Below are 13,659 nucleotides of genomic sequence, written 5' to 3' on the forward strand. Positions count from 1 at the left end.
GGCGCAGCAAGCATCTAGGGTACGACATGAACAATCACTGCGCCACCGTGTTCCCATGTTTAATAACATGCTTTAACTCATATCATCATGAAAATGATATCACGTATACTTCTCAGTATTTTAATTATTCAGAGAGCTGTAATATTACGAACGTAATGGATTCTGTGTCCTGTCGAAGGAAGAGCACGTAGTGATTCAGGCACATAGAGCACATATAAGATCAAATACACAACAAAGCATTTAACATGCTACTTTAGTTACAATGGGATTTGAGAAACTAGTAAATTAAATGATTTTAAGATGAAGTTTATGATGTTCTACTTTAATGACAAAATAAACTATGTGATTAAAGTGGAAATTTTGAGATTAAAGTTGATATTTCGTGCTTTTTTCACACTGTGTGCATTTTTTTTTCCACTGTACCCTAATAAACTTTCATATGACACTCAGACGGTGGGCTATGAGTTGCCTTTTCACGCCGACTTTGATATGTGACAACTTTTTTATTTTGGGCACTGTTCGACTTTGTGAACTTGAGCTTTCAAGTTTCTCCGACACGCTATGTCACTTGATCAACTTCCTTTTGTTGCATATATATAACTGTTTAAACCAACAAATAGTACGTTTTCCTTTGCCTCCATTTGGTATTTGCTGAAATTCTTCTATTTTTCCTCGTACTTTTGCCATTGCCTTTTCACAGAACGCTGGGCTTAAGGGCTATTTATATTGATTTGCATATTCAAAGAGGCGTAATTCTGGGAGGAGTTTGGGCGGGACAGCAAGCGCGTGCACGTGCGTTTATTTCCACGCTGAGCGGGATTTATGTAGCCGAAGAACGTGGAAGTTGGCGAACGCACAGATTCCTGCATCTGGGTGTTTCTGTGTGTAAGCACATTTCGGCTTTTGTGCTTACGTCATGTTATAGTGCGAATTCTATGCACAGCGTTATGCATGAGGCCCCTGGACTTTGGGGTGATTGGTACTGCGGCACTGGGTTGTGTGTGTCCTACTTGTATATATTTGTATAATAAACATGTGTTGGGTGACAAAACGATATCTGCCTGTCTGTGTCCGGCCTGTTTCCCACTATATATATATATATTATATATAAATATATATATATATATATATAAATATATATAAATATATATATATATATATATAAACTGCTCAAAAAAACTTAAAGGAGCACTTTGAAAACACATGAGATCTCAATGGAAAAAAATCCTGCTGGAAATCAATACTGATATGGACTGATATGGTGATGTGTTAGGAACGAAAGGATGGAAATGAAAATGATCAACCTATAGAGAGAGGGCTGAATTCAAAGACAACCCGAAAATCAAAGGGAAAAAATGATGCAGCAGGCAGGCGAGTCCATTTTGCCAAATTTCATTGCAGCAACTCCAAATTGTACTCAGTAATTTGTATGGCCCCCATGTGCTTGTATGCAATGTCGGGGTGTTAATGCTTCTAATGAGACGACGGGTGGTATCCTGGGGGATCTCCTCCCAGATCTGGACCAGGGCATCACTGAGCTCCTGGACAGTCTGATTGCAACCTGGTGGCATCAGATGGACCAAAACATAATGTCCCAGAGGTGTTCTATTGGATTGAGTTCAGGCAAGTGAGTGTGGGGGCCAGTCAATGGTATCAATTTCTTCATCCTCTTGCTACATGAGGCCGGGCATTGTCATGCACCAGTAGGAACCAGCAGAGGGTCTGACAATGGGTCCAAGGATTTCATCCTGATATCTAACAGTCCACGGTGCCCACTAGAGGACATTGGGCCCTCAGGCCATCATCATGAAGTCTGTGATTGTTTGGTCAGAGGCATTCACACCAGTGGCCTGCCTGCTGGAGGTCATTTTGTAGGCTCTGGCAGTGCTCATCCTGTTCCTCCTTGCCCAAAGGAGCAGATACCAGTGGGTCCTGCTGATGGGTTAAGGACCTTCTACGAGGGGCCCTGTCTAGCTCTCCTAGAGTAACTGCCTGTCTGTCTCCTGGAATCTCCTTCATGCCCTTGAGACTGTGCTGGGAGAAACAGCAAACCTTCTGGCAATGGCACATGGTATTGATATGCCATCCTGGAGAAGTTGGACTACCTGTGCCAGATCTGTAGGGTCCAGGTATGGCCTCATGCTACCAGTAGTGACACTGACTGAAGCCAAATGCAAAATGAGTGACAAAACAGATGAGGAGGGAAAAATGTTAGTGGCCTCCCTCCAGCTGTTAAACCATTCATTCCTGTTTTGGGGGTCATCTCATTGTTGCCCCTCTAGTGCACCAAAGCAGCTGAAACTGATGAACAAGCCCCTCTGCAACTTAATTGACCAGATCAATAGCCCAGATGTTTCATTGACGTGATGCTATACTCTCATTCAAAAGGGTTCCTTTAATTTTTTTGAGCAGTACATATTTATAGAAAACTACATTGATGTAAACCAGTTTTTCAGTATAAACCTATGACAAACAAGAAAAAAAATGCATAAGTAATATGTATTATAATCAACACATATTTGATGATCTTAAAGAGGTATGTAAAATCCCAAAAGTAATAAAGATCCAATTAAGTCAAATACATTGGACCTCGGGTCACGACCATAGTTCGTTCCAAAACTCTGGTCACAACCCGATTTGGTCGTGACCCAAACTAATTTCCCCCATAGGATTGTATGTAAATACAATTAATCTGTTCCAGACTGTACGGACTGTATGTAAATATATATTTTTTTAAAGATTTTTAAGCACAAAAATAGTTAATTATACCATAGAATGCACAGTGTAATAGTAAACTAAATGTAAAAATGTTGAATAACACTGAGAAAACCTTGAACAGAGAAAACTAACATTGCAAGAGTTCACGCTACAGCCTTAACAGCCTTACGAACCGCTCGCTGTAAACACTTTTTTTTAATGAGTTTTAAGCACAAGGAAAAAATGAAAATTTGAAAAATCCTTAATTTATAAAAAAACTAACCATAAACAGCCAAGAAAACTAACCTTGCATGAGTCGAGTTCTGGCATGAAGGAAGTGAGGAGGAAGCTGGATGGAGAGGTTACAGTTTTGAGGGAGAGTCCCTCTGCGCGATGGAGGGATGTCCTCCTTCAGGTGTTTTCTCTCTTGTGATTTCTTGGGTTTCTGGTGTTTTTAGCTGTTTAGCTGGTGGCTCAGACTTTGCGAAATAGCGGTCTAATGTGACGTGCCTTTTCCTACGCAATTAAAATTTTTTCGGAAATGCAAGATGACATGGTCGTTCATCATGTTTATCACTCTGTTCGCAACCGCTTTGTCAGGGTGGTTCTTCTCGAAAAAATCCTGGCACTCGTTCCATTTTTCCATGACGGCTTTTATTGCAACACTTTTTATAACCGCCCTTTCCTCTTCTTCCCCTGAGGACTGCTCCTCGGTGAGCAACTTATGCTGCTCCTGCTGGAGTTCAGCGATTTCCTCCATCGTCAGCTCCTCTGTGTGATCCAGGACCAGCTCCTCGATGTCCTCATTGTCCACTTCAAGACCCATGCTCTTCCTCATGGACACAATCTCATCCACAACAGGAGGCTCAGATCCCTCTAAATCCTGTTCAGGAACGCATTCAGGCCAAAGTTTCTTCAAGGCCGAGTTCAAGGTCCGGTATGTGACGTCTTCCTGGGCTTTATCGATGAGGTTGATGCAATGAACGATATTAAAATGCTATCCCCTGCAAGTTGCTTCTCGTTCAACCACACTAGCAACAGTTTTTCCACCTCTTCCAGCACTTGAGGCCTCTGCTTGGTTAACACTGTAACTCCTTTTGCAACATCAGCTGCTTTAATGGCCTCTTTCTGCTTTAGAATAGTCAAAATCGTTGATTTTGAATTCTTGTACTTGGCGGCAAGATCAGTACCATGAATGCCACGCTCATACTTTTCAATAATTTCTTTCTTTAATTCAATTTCAATTTTCTTCTAACCTTTCTTCTCACCAACACTACCACTCTTCACTTGCTTAGAGGCCATGGTTAATTGCAAAATTAATGCAAAAGCACACGAAATAGAGCACAGAGTTCACAGCGAATGCATGCATGTCTGACCGAGAACAATGTACAGGGAGAGACTGAAAATGTGCGGAAATCATCGGTGCATACAAACCGGAAGGGAAACTGGCTTGTTCGTCACCCGAGTATGTGGTCGTGCGCAGATGCAATAGTTTGGCAAAACGTTTTGGTTGTAACCCGATTTGTACGTGGTCCAAGACATTCGTGACCCGAGGTTCCACTGTAACTGAATAGCGTGATTAACAGGTGCACGGTCACAAAAACTGCAAAATTATTACTCTTTTTAAGGCATAATATTTGCTCTTAACAGATCGTTTAACATAGTAAACTTCATTACAAAAATAATAATTGAAATGTGACTATTAGCACTATGATAACTGTGTTTCTTACATTTAACATTGATAACATGTAGAGACAGCCAATGGATTCTTTGTATGTCAAGAACAGACATGAATACCATAGAATATTTGACACACGTCAGCAAATAAAGAACAGAGGTTGATCTGCAGGCAGAAGGAGCTACAATGGAATATTAGGAATACTTAAATAAATAAATGTTGATAAATAGTAATGAAAGTAATTAAACACATTTTAGGGTTGTGTATTATAGAAGTAAAGATTTAACAGTTTATTCAATGTTTAAAATTGCAATACGTTTATAGCCCGTCTTTAAGGTGACTTAAATGTAGGCAACTATTTCATATGGACATTTGAGTAAACAACAACAGTCAAACATTTGTTTTAATCTGACTGACTCAATCAAGTAGAGCCCACACTTAAGTCTACGTCAATCCATTAAAATTAGGCAGACACAAATTTGTATTGTTATGTTCATTTAAATTTTCTTCAGACGTTGTTTAGTAACGATAATTATCTCATATCCAAACTTTTATTACCATTATTTTTTCAGAACCGCTAATCATAAATGACGGTGGTAAAAATACTTTGCAGTCTTAATAATGCACTCGACAGAGTGCTATAGTGTAAGATATTGGCACTAGTAGACTATCGTCGCAGATGTATTTTATGAATATACACTCCGTCTCTTACAGTCACTTTATCATGACTGTCCACCTTTACAAATTATCTTACACGTCTACCTTTAGAAATTACTCCCAACTTTCTTTTTACGTATCCATAAAGCAATTGGCTAAAGTGGAACATGAATGACAAATAACACCGACTGGCAATTTGTTAAATAAAAAGGTGATTGGCCGCGACATTTAAATTTGCGATTGGCTGATCAGTGCCTGGCATACGCAAATTTAATATATGATTGGCTGAAGTGAGAAGGGTCTAGCTACAGCCCGCAATACCTATGGTTCAGACACGGAACACCCTTCATATCACGGAATGCCCCTAATATCAGTCACGGAACACCCTCTGATGTCAGTTTCGATACGTCCATCATTGTTTTTGTCGGCGCTCGAAGGAATGGTGGACTTTGAATAAATCTTTATGAAAGCTTTTCGTGAAAAAAAGAACAAGACAGAGTTTGAGTTGGAAATCAAGATGACATCGAGTTTGTTGCAAGTTTTATTAATATTAGATAGCATCACACTGGTAGGGTACATTATACCAGAGTGTATTAAAGATGTTAGTTGAATCGACTTTCAGGTGCCGTGCAATACTAAGCGCTCTTAGAAAGTATTAAACAACAAGCAGGTCTGTTTGTGTAGAGTATTGTTACAGGGCTGTTCGGAAAACTCAATTCAGAATACTAAATCGACAGATTCAGCTGTCGATTATTTTTTATAATAACTAATTTTATATGTAATTGTTCGTTGTTGAGTATAACTGACCATAGCTAAGTGTAACAGATCGTAATCAAATCATCAGTGACCATGATTAAGAACTTATAATTGCCCTGCCCTATAATTATCCTGTATATCACGTATATGCTAGTTAATCAGAAGCAAAACCTAATAGTAACCTAGTATTTTAGATACCAAAATATATTTCAGAAAGATAGTGAAGAGAGATTGAGCCAATATAAAGTGATTTTCCACTGAAATGTGGAAAAAGAGCACAAGTTTCAAAGACAAACACAGTTAATAGTGGATATACTATTTTTCCTCATATAGTAGATAGATAGATAGATAGATAGATAGATAGATAGATAGATAGATAGATAGATAGATAGATAGATAGATAGATAGATAGATAGATAGATAGATAGATAGATACTTTAGTAATGTTACTAGTCAAATGTTTGAATACACGTAAGTCACTTTAGATGACCTTTTCATAGTTCTGTATATAAATTTACAGTACATAACAGAAAATTTTACCAAATAGCTACAAAGGACAAGTGTTAAAGCAATATTCAATTACCTCCTGTTCAAGAAAGTTCAAATTAGACTGTAGACAATGGGGAAAAGAACAACCAGTTTTTATTATTTTATTTTGTAAAGTTCTTTCAATGATAGTATAGTTTTTTTAAACTCTTAAAACAATGTTCAGCGTTTCATGCTGACCTCTCCTGCATTCTTCAAAAAAACTGCTTTTGAAGTTTTTTTTTTCAATTGAAATAAATTGAAATGTTTGTTCTTGTGCGTATTTGTCAGTTTTAAGAACTTTATATCTATTTCATATTCACCAGAGACACATAAGTATATTCAAGTCCACAGAGGAACCTACAGTTGTGTTTGGTGCTCAGGAGTTTGCTTGTCTATTTTGCTATAAAAGATCAGATTTTACAGGCCTCATCAGCCACTTACAAAGCCAAAAAAGGACAGTGGTGGTCCATGGAGGGATATGCAGCTCTCATAACTTGTAAACTTTGATCAATTGACAATTTTAACACATTTGAATGCAGCTAGATCTCCACATTAACAACAAGATTTTATTTGACAAAATAGTATACTGTGTACTTTTCCACCTTTTGAAAAGCTTGCTTTGATTAACTTTAGATTAATTCATTCATGACTGTGTATTAACACAATATTCTATTTTAAAATATTTAGTAGAATATAACAAAGATCATAGCACAAATACTTTAATTTTTAAGAATGTAAGCGTGGAGTTACATTACCTACAATTGACAGGCAACATATATTTTCATAAATGTTTAAAGGCATCGTTGGCTGTATCTTTTATTATAATGTTTGTTCTGATTAAAAGAAATAGCATGCTATTTTTTATTCATATAATTTATTGCAATTTCCTGATTTACATTTCTTAGGAAGACGTGCCATAAATTAGAAGATGGCGGTGTCTTCTCTTACTTCGGAAAGCCAGAATTAAAGGTGTGTAACTTTTCAAACTTTTTTTAAGGGAAGAACAGTTATCAGAATATGTCAGCTTACAGTATTTCTGATTTTTTTTTTCTTCCAGCCAAGACAGCCATCATCAGTTTCCACACGAGAAGAAGGACATTCTGTGTACCAAAGGTAGTGCTTTCTAATTATCAGCTAAAAAGTTCTCTGACACTCATTTTATATATTCACAAAAAATCTTTGACCATCAGGTCACAAACCAGGCCTCCAGTGAGGCCTTCACTGAGTTGTGTCTTTCTTTAGCCCTGTGTTGTGTCAATGGCATTATGGGGGCAGAGAATAGTGGTCTTAAAAATGGGGGTTTTGTGTGCTCTAACTGATTTATTAAATGGCAATTATTTCTGTTTCTAGTAATTCCAGACAAGATAAGGAACAGCAAGGACCTTTATCTCTCTGCTCCTTCTTTTCCAATAGTGAAGCATATGCAGCCTTTTTCTCCTTTTCTCACTCACTGACATATTTCTCAAGGGCTTGATATTGTATATCCTTAACCAATATGTGATAATGTAAAATATATTTTGTGAAAGTATAACGTATTATGAGACTATTTAACTGGAATACAGTAGAAGGTAAAGTGTTTTCACCTATAAATAACCAAACTTTTATATAAAATGCATGTATTTTTTAAAATGTTGACTGAATTATTTCTGCCAGCACAATGAATAGTATCAAATTTAGTTTACTGTTCTTAAAATGTAGGCAATGAATGGCTTCATAGGCTTCCTTTTGTGGAGTGTAATTTTTTAACTGTTTTCCTTGTTCTTCAAAGATCAGTTTCATCTGTGGCATTAGGTAGCATTAACTGAATTTGCAGGTCAGCATATTTATGGTTATGTGTAGTTGGTAGCAAACTGTCTTCTTCTTCTTTCGTCTGCTCCCATTAGGGGCTGCCACAGCGGATCATCTTCTTCCAGATCTTTCTGTCCTCTGCATCTTGTTCTGTTACACCCATCACCTGCATGTCCTCTCTCACTACATCCATAAAGCTTTGCTTAGGCCTTCCTCTTTTCCTCTTCCCTGGCAGCTCTATCCTTAGCATCCTTCTCCCAATATACCCAGCATCTCTCCTCTGCACATGTAAAAACCAACGTAATCTCGGCTCTCTGACTTTGTCTCCCAACCATCCAACTTGAGCTGACCCTCTAATGTCCTCATTTCTAATCCTATTCATCCTCGTCACACCCAGTGCAAGTCTTTACATCTTTAGCTCTGCCATCTCCAGCTCTGTCTCCTGCTTTCTACTCAGTGCAACCGTCTCTAACCCATATAACAAAGCTGGTCTCACTACCATCCTGTAGACCTTCCCTTTCTCTCTTGCTGATACCCATCTGTCACAAATTACACCTGACACTCTTCTCCATCCATTACACCCTGCCTGCACTCTCTTTTTCATGCTACATAATGAATTCAATGCTACATAATTGATTTGCAGAAATACATAATATTTAATAATCTGTATTGCTGTGCCTTGTGGCATGGAAAATGTGGTTCTCACAAAGGCACAGCCCTGTCAGGTACTGTGTGTAGTGAAATGATTCTTACCGACTCAAACACAGCAAATGCCTTAAAGGAATACAGGATTCTCTTTTTCCTTTTCGATATCAGTCAGTCATCAATCAGTCTAGAATGGAGTGACTGTTTACTTCAGGTAAACACTTTAAATTATGTATGACCTTTTACATGTAGCATTTCTACTGCAATATGTTTAGGTGAATGTTTTAGTAGTTTTTAAAGTGTACTTACTAAATTGGGAACAATTAAACTACAATGATGAATTTGGCCTTCACAAATTACTATATTGTGGTAATTGGACTATTTTTGTCTTTCAGGTACTCACTTAAGTACAATTCCTGTAGACGTACAGATTTAATTAAAATGGGTCTTACAGCAATGTATTAGTAAATAAAAATGTATGCTTTTTTCACTTCAGAGCACTTATTCATTTTTAATTATTTGTGCACTTTCTGAATGGTTTCCAACTAGACATGACGTTCCCTTGAAGATGAACTGCTTTGGTTGTGCACTGAAGTTTATTTTTTCTTTTTTACTCCACCTCATGAATACAGGGAGTACAGTAGAGGCAAAAAGCAAGAGAAATCAATAGACTTAAGCATTCCTATGACATGCTGTGGTCATATTGGTGGGTTTATTTCAAAAGCCAATTTGACTTGAGTGAACATGGAGTTAATGTGTTGATACTCCTAATAAAATAGTTCACACTCTGTATTGTTTTCTTTTTCACAAAAAAAGTCTTCATTCATCAAAAACATCCTGACTGCTTGTTACCGACTTGTTGGGACAGAACTCAGGCCAAGAATTCTGGATATGGACAAGGATGAAGTAACACACACAATTGGAAAATTAGACGAAAGGGGAGATGATGAAGATATTGAAGAAGTCATGTAATCCTTGTTATTAACTTTTGGCTGCATGAAGAATATGCTCTCATATCTTGATGAGATACGGGGTTAAAAAAAAGGTCTCATCAGTTGCTGCTGTTCTACCAGTTAGGTTGTTATGTTTTGTTTTCATTTTGTTAAACTTCAAGATTTCCACTGTAAAGAAAGGTGGGGATGGACTGGCTTTCTGATCTGGTTCAGTAGTTCCTTATCTACTCAAAAGACCCATATAGTAGATGGAGGACACGGATTGGTGTCCTGACTGGGATTGTGTGCTTTATTTCTTTAAAATATATTCATATTTGAACCTGGAACTTGTATGTGTGTGGTTGTGTCAAGGGTTTGGGTGCTAAAATGCCCCCCACAGGTTATACTCCCCTATGTGGTACACTGAAAAAGTCTAACATTGATGTTGTTCATTCAACGTAAATTTCCTTTTTCAAGCAACTTAAGATTGGTCATTTACTGTTGTAACTTGAAATATTTGGTTTCAGATCTCAATCAAAGTAAAAAAAAATTGTTTGTACCAAAGTAAGTTATGGTGGAGGGAATAAACATAAAAATCCTATTTCAGTTAGTCCAATTGCCAAAAAAGAAAAACACGTTCCCGAGTGGAGTGGACGTGGATATACAGGTCTGGTCATTTTCAGCAGCAGACTTTTAAAACGGAGGATTTCTGGTAAGTAACCCTGTTTCTCAACTACTAATTTTAAGTATAAGATCTCGTAATAAAACATACTTTCAAGAAAGCTGTAGAAACGTTTAATCATTTTTGGTTGAATAGTTAAGATTTACACAGCAAAATGCTTGTGTATTTGCACTGGATTTTTTAAATAAATGTAAAAAGTACAGCATTGGAATGTGTTGTGTTCATAATATTTATAATAGCATAACAACAGGTTATGACCAGTAAACCATTTTAAATTGTAACAACTTAAAAAATAGATTTACTTCAGTATAAAACAAGTGAATTACACCCAATCACTCTAAATGATTTGCCTTAACTTAAAAATTGTGGGTTCAATAAGATAAAAAGAATTATATTGGTTCAGATTGAAAATATTAAGTGTGAATCATTACCTTCATTATTTTAAGTTGAATGGAGGTTATACTTTTTTCAGTGTAGTTATAACAATGAGCTTTGTATTATCACTTTAACTTTCAAGACCTAGACTGTTGGCTTGCAAGTTCAAGATGGGAGTCAAATTAAAAGCAAAAATTAGTTGCAACAAAAATCTGCAGCTCCTGGGAGTGAATATGAGAACCACTGTATAAAACAATGCCATATTACAAATCAGGTTAATTAATATGTATAATATATGTGTTTGGGTGTGTGTGTGTCTATACTAATAAAAGGCAAAGCCCTCACTGACTGACTCACTGACTGACTGACTCACTCACTCACTCATCAATAATTCTCCAACTTCCCATGTAGGTAGAAGGCTGAAATTTGGCAGTCTCATTCCTTACAGCTTACTTACAAAAGTTAGGCAGGTTTCATTTCGAAATTCTAAGCGTAATGGTCATAACTGGAACCTGGAGGCGGAGTCACATATCGCATCATCATGCCTCCTACGTAATCACGTGAACTAAAAACAAGGAAGAAATTTACAGCATGAGTCAAACGCGGGAACGAAGGTAAATGACGTTAATTTTTGAGTGTCTTTTAATACTGTGTAAGCATACATATTAACACATGTGCAATTAAACGTGTGCATTTATGGGGTGATTTCTCAGGCTTAAAAGCTCGCCTTTTATCAAACGGGGGAACAAAGGTAAATGACGTTGTTGAGTGTCTTTTAATACTGTGTAAGCATACATATTAACACATGTGCAACTAAACGTGTGCATTTACGGGGTGATTTCTCAGGCTTAAAAGCTCGCCTTTTATCAAACGCGGGAACAAAGGTAAATGACGTTGTTGAGTGTCCTTTAATACTGTGTAAGCATACATATTAACACATGTGCAATTAAACGTGTGCATTTACGGGGTGATTTCTCAGGCTTAAAAGCTCGCCTTTTATTAAAAAGGTAAATGCTAACTGTTTTCATTCTGAAGGGCACAAACCACGTTAGATTTCAGCCGTTAAACGCGCAAAAATGTTGGTTCACCAGATAAATAAGCGCAAAATATTATCAGTTGTATTGTATGCTTACAATACATATAGAAATGTGTTAATCGTTAACTAATAGTATGGGATGGTCTTTTTCGACTCGCGCCTTGATTTAAACGATTCCATATCTTGGTGGGTTTGCTTAGCTTATTGTCAATATCTTTACACCTGTTTTTAAAAGTTATTGACTGAAACGGGCTTTCACGAAAAAAGTTAGGGCTTTGCTACAGGATACACCCTCCACAAGTTAAAGAAGTAAAAATAAAAGGTATATATTTCTGTTTTATTTAAACCTTTTAAGTTCGTGTAAGCATACATATTAACACATGTGCAATTAAACTTGTGCATTTACGGGGTGATTTCTCAGGCTTAAAAGCTCGCCTTTTATTAAAAAGGTAAATGCAAACTGTTTTCATTCTGAAGGGCACAAACCACGTTGGATTTCAGCCGTTAAACAAGCAAAAATGTCGGAACACCAGATAAATAAGCGCAACATATTATCAGTTGTATTGTATGCTTACAATACATATAGAAATGTGTTAATCGTTAACTAATATTATGGGATGGTGTTTTTCGACTCGCGCCTTGATTTAAACAATTGCATGTCTTGGTGGGTTTGCGTAGCTTATTGTCAATATCTTTACAGCTCGTTTTAAGACTTAATTTAAAAAGGTTTTCTTCTTAATAAAAATTTAAAAGCAGTACTTCGCCGGTGCAAAGCGCTCACTTCACTCCCTTACGGGAATCGAACCTCAGACGTCAGCGCTAGAGGCGAAGCCCATAAAATTGCGCCACGGCGTGTGGTTCGTTTATTTGACAGCATGTACATCGGGGTAATTACATTCACGGCATTCGTAGTCTGATTCACAATCTGATTGTATGGGTGGTTACCTACCAGGTAACGCTTATGGTTAGCCAGCAAGTCAGCTCGAAGTGATCACTCGAGTAAAGGCAGCTTCACAAAAAAACAGATCCTTAACAAATTGTTATTAGTATATTTTCTCTCAATTTAAAAAGGTTTTCTTTTCTTCTTAATAAAAATTTAAAAGCAGTACTTCGCCAGTGCGATGCGCGGGGATTTGAGCGACTGACGCATACAGACATATTTATGAGTGCAGGTACTTCGGAAAGAGAGCACCATGTAAACCTAAAGTTTAAATTAACTTCATAGACCTACAAAAGGTTGCCATTGATTTCAGGCAAGATTGCTTTTGTCCTGTACAACTATACGTTGCATTCTCAAGAGTGTGCTTGCACGGCTGGGTCATATTACAACCGGAGTGCTGAACTGACAACGTGGTATACAAACAGAACTATAACAATCGTAAAAAAAGAAAAAAAAAAAAGCGAAGAACCCTTGTATTTAATAAAAAGGCTCCTTCCTTGGCGTTCGTTTATAAAACAGCGGAAAAGCTGTGTTAAGGCTGCTATACAAAAAAACAGATCCTTAATATAGATATAGATATATATAGATATAGATATATATATGTATGTATGTCTATATATATATATATATATATGTAAGCTTATAAGTACTGCCTTACTTCTCTTTAAGAAAGGAAGATGTAATGATACTTGATTTAAACGATTCCATGTCTTGGTGGGTTTGCGTAGCTTATTGTCAATATCTTTACACCTGTTTTTAAGACTTATTGACTGAAACGGGCTTTCACGAAAAAAGTTAGGGCTTTGCTACAGGATACACCCTCCACAAGTTAACGAAGTAAAAATAAAAGTATATATTTCTGTTTTATTTAAACCTTTTAAGTTCGTATGCATAGCCCCATTTGGCTGTTTTAGTTTTTTTTTTTCTTTCTTCAGTAATATTTAA

The 13,659-nt window shown here is 36.9% G+C and overlaps 1 long non-coding RNA gene across 1 annotated transcript; it reads left to right on the forward strand.

Annotated features, from left to right (window-relative positions):
• Positions 1-5,329: 5,329 nt before the first annotated feature.
• LOC127526067 (uncharacterized) lies at positions 5,330-8,378 on the forward strand. The gene is made up of 3 exons (XR_007933687.1): positions 5,330-5,559; positions 7,226-7,285; positions 7,374-8,378. It is a non-coding gene; the product is annotated as an uncharacterized LOC127526067 (long non-coding RNA).
• Positions 8,379-13,659: the final 5,281 nt, after the last annotated feature.

The sequence above is a fragment of the Erpetoichthys calabaricus genome, chromosome 16 (genome assembly GCF_900747795.2).
Source record: "Erpetoichthys calabaricus chromosome 16, fErpCal1.3, whole genome shotgun sequence".
NCBI lineage: Eukaryota > Metazoa > Chordata > Cladistia > Polypteriformes > Polypteridae > Erpetoichthys > Erpetoichthys calabaricus.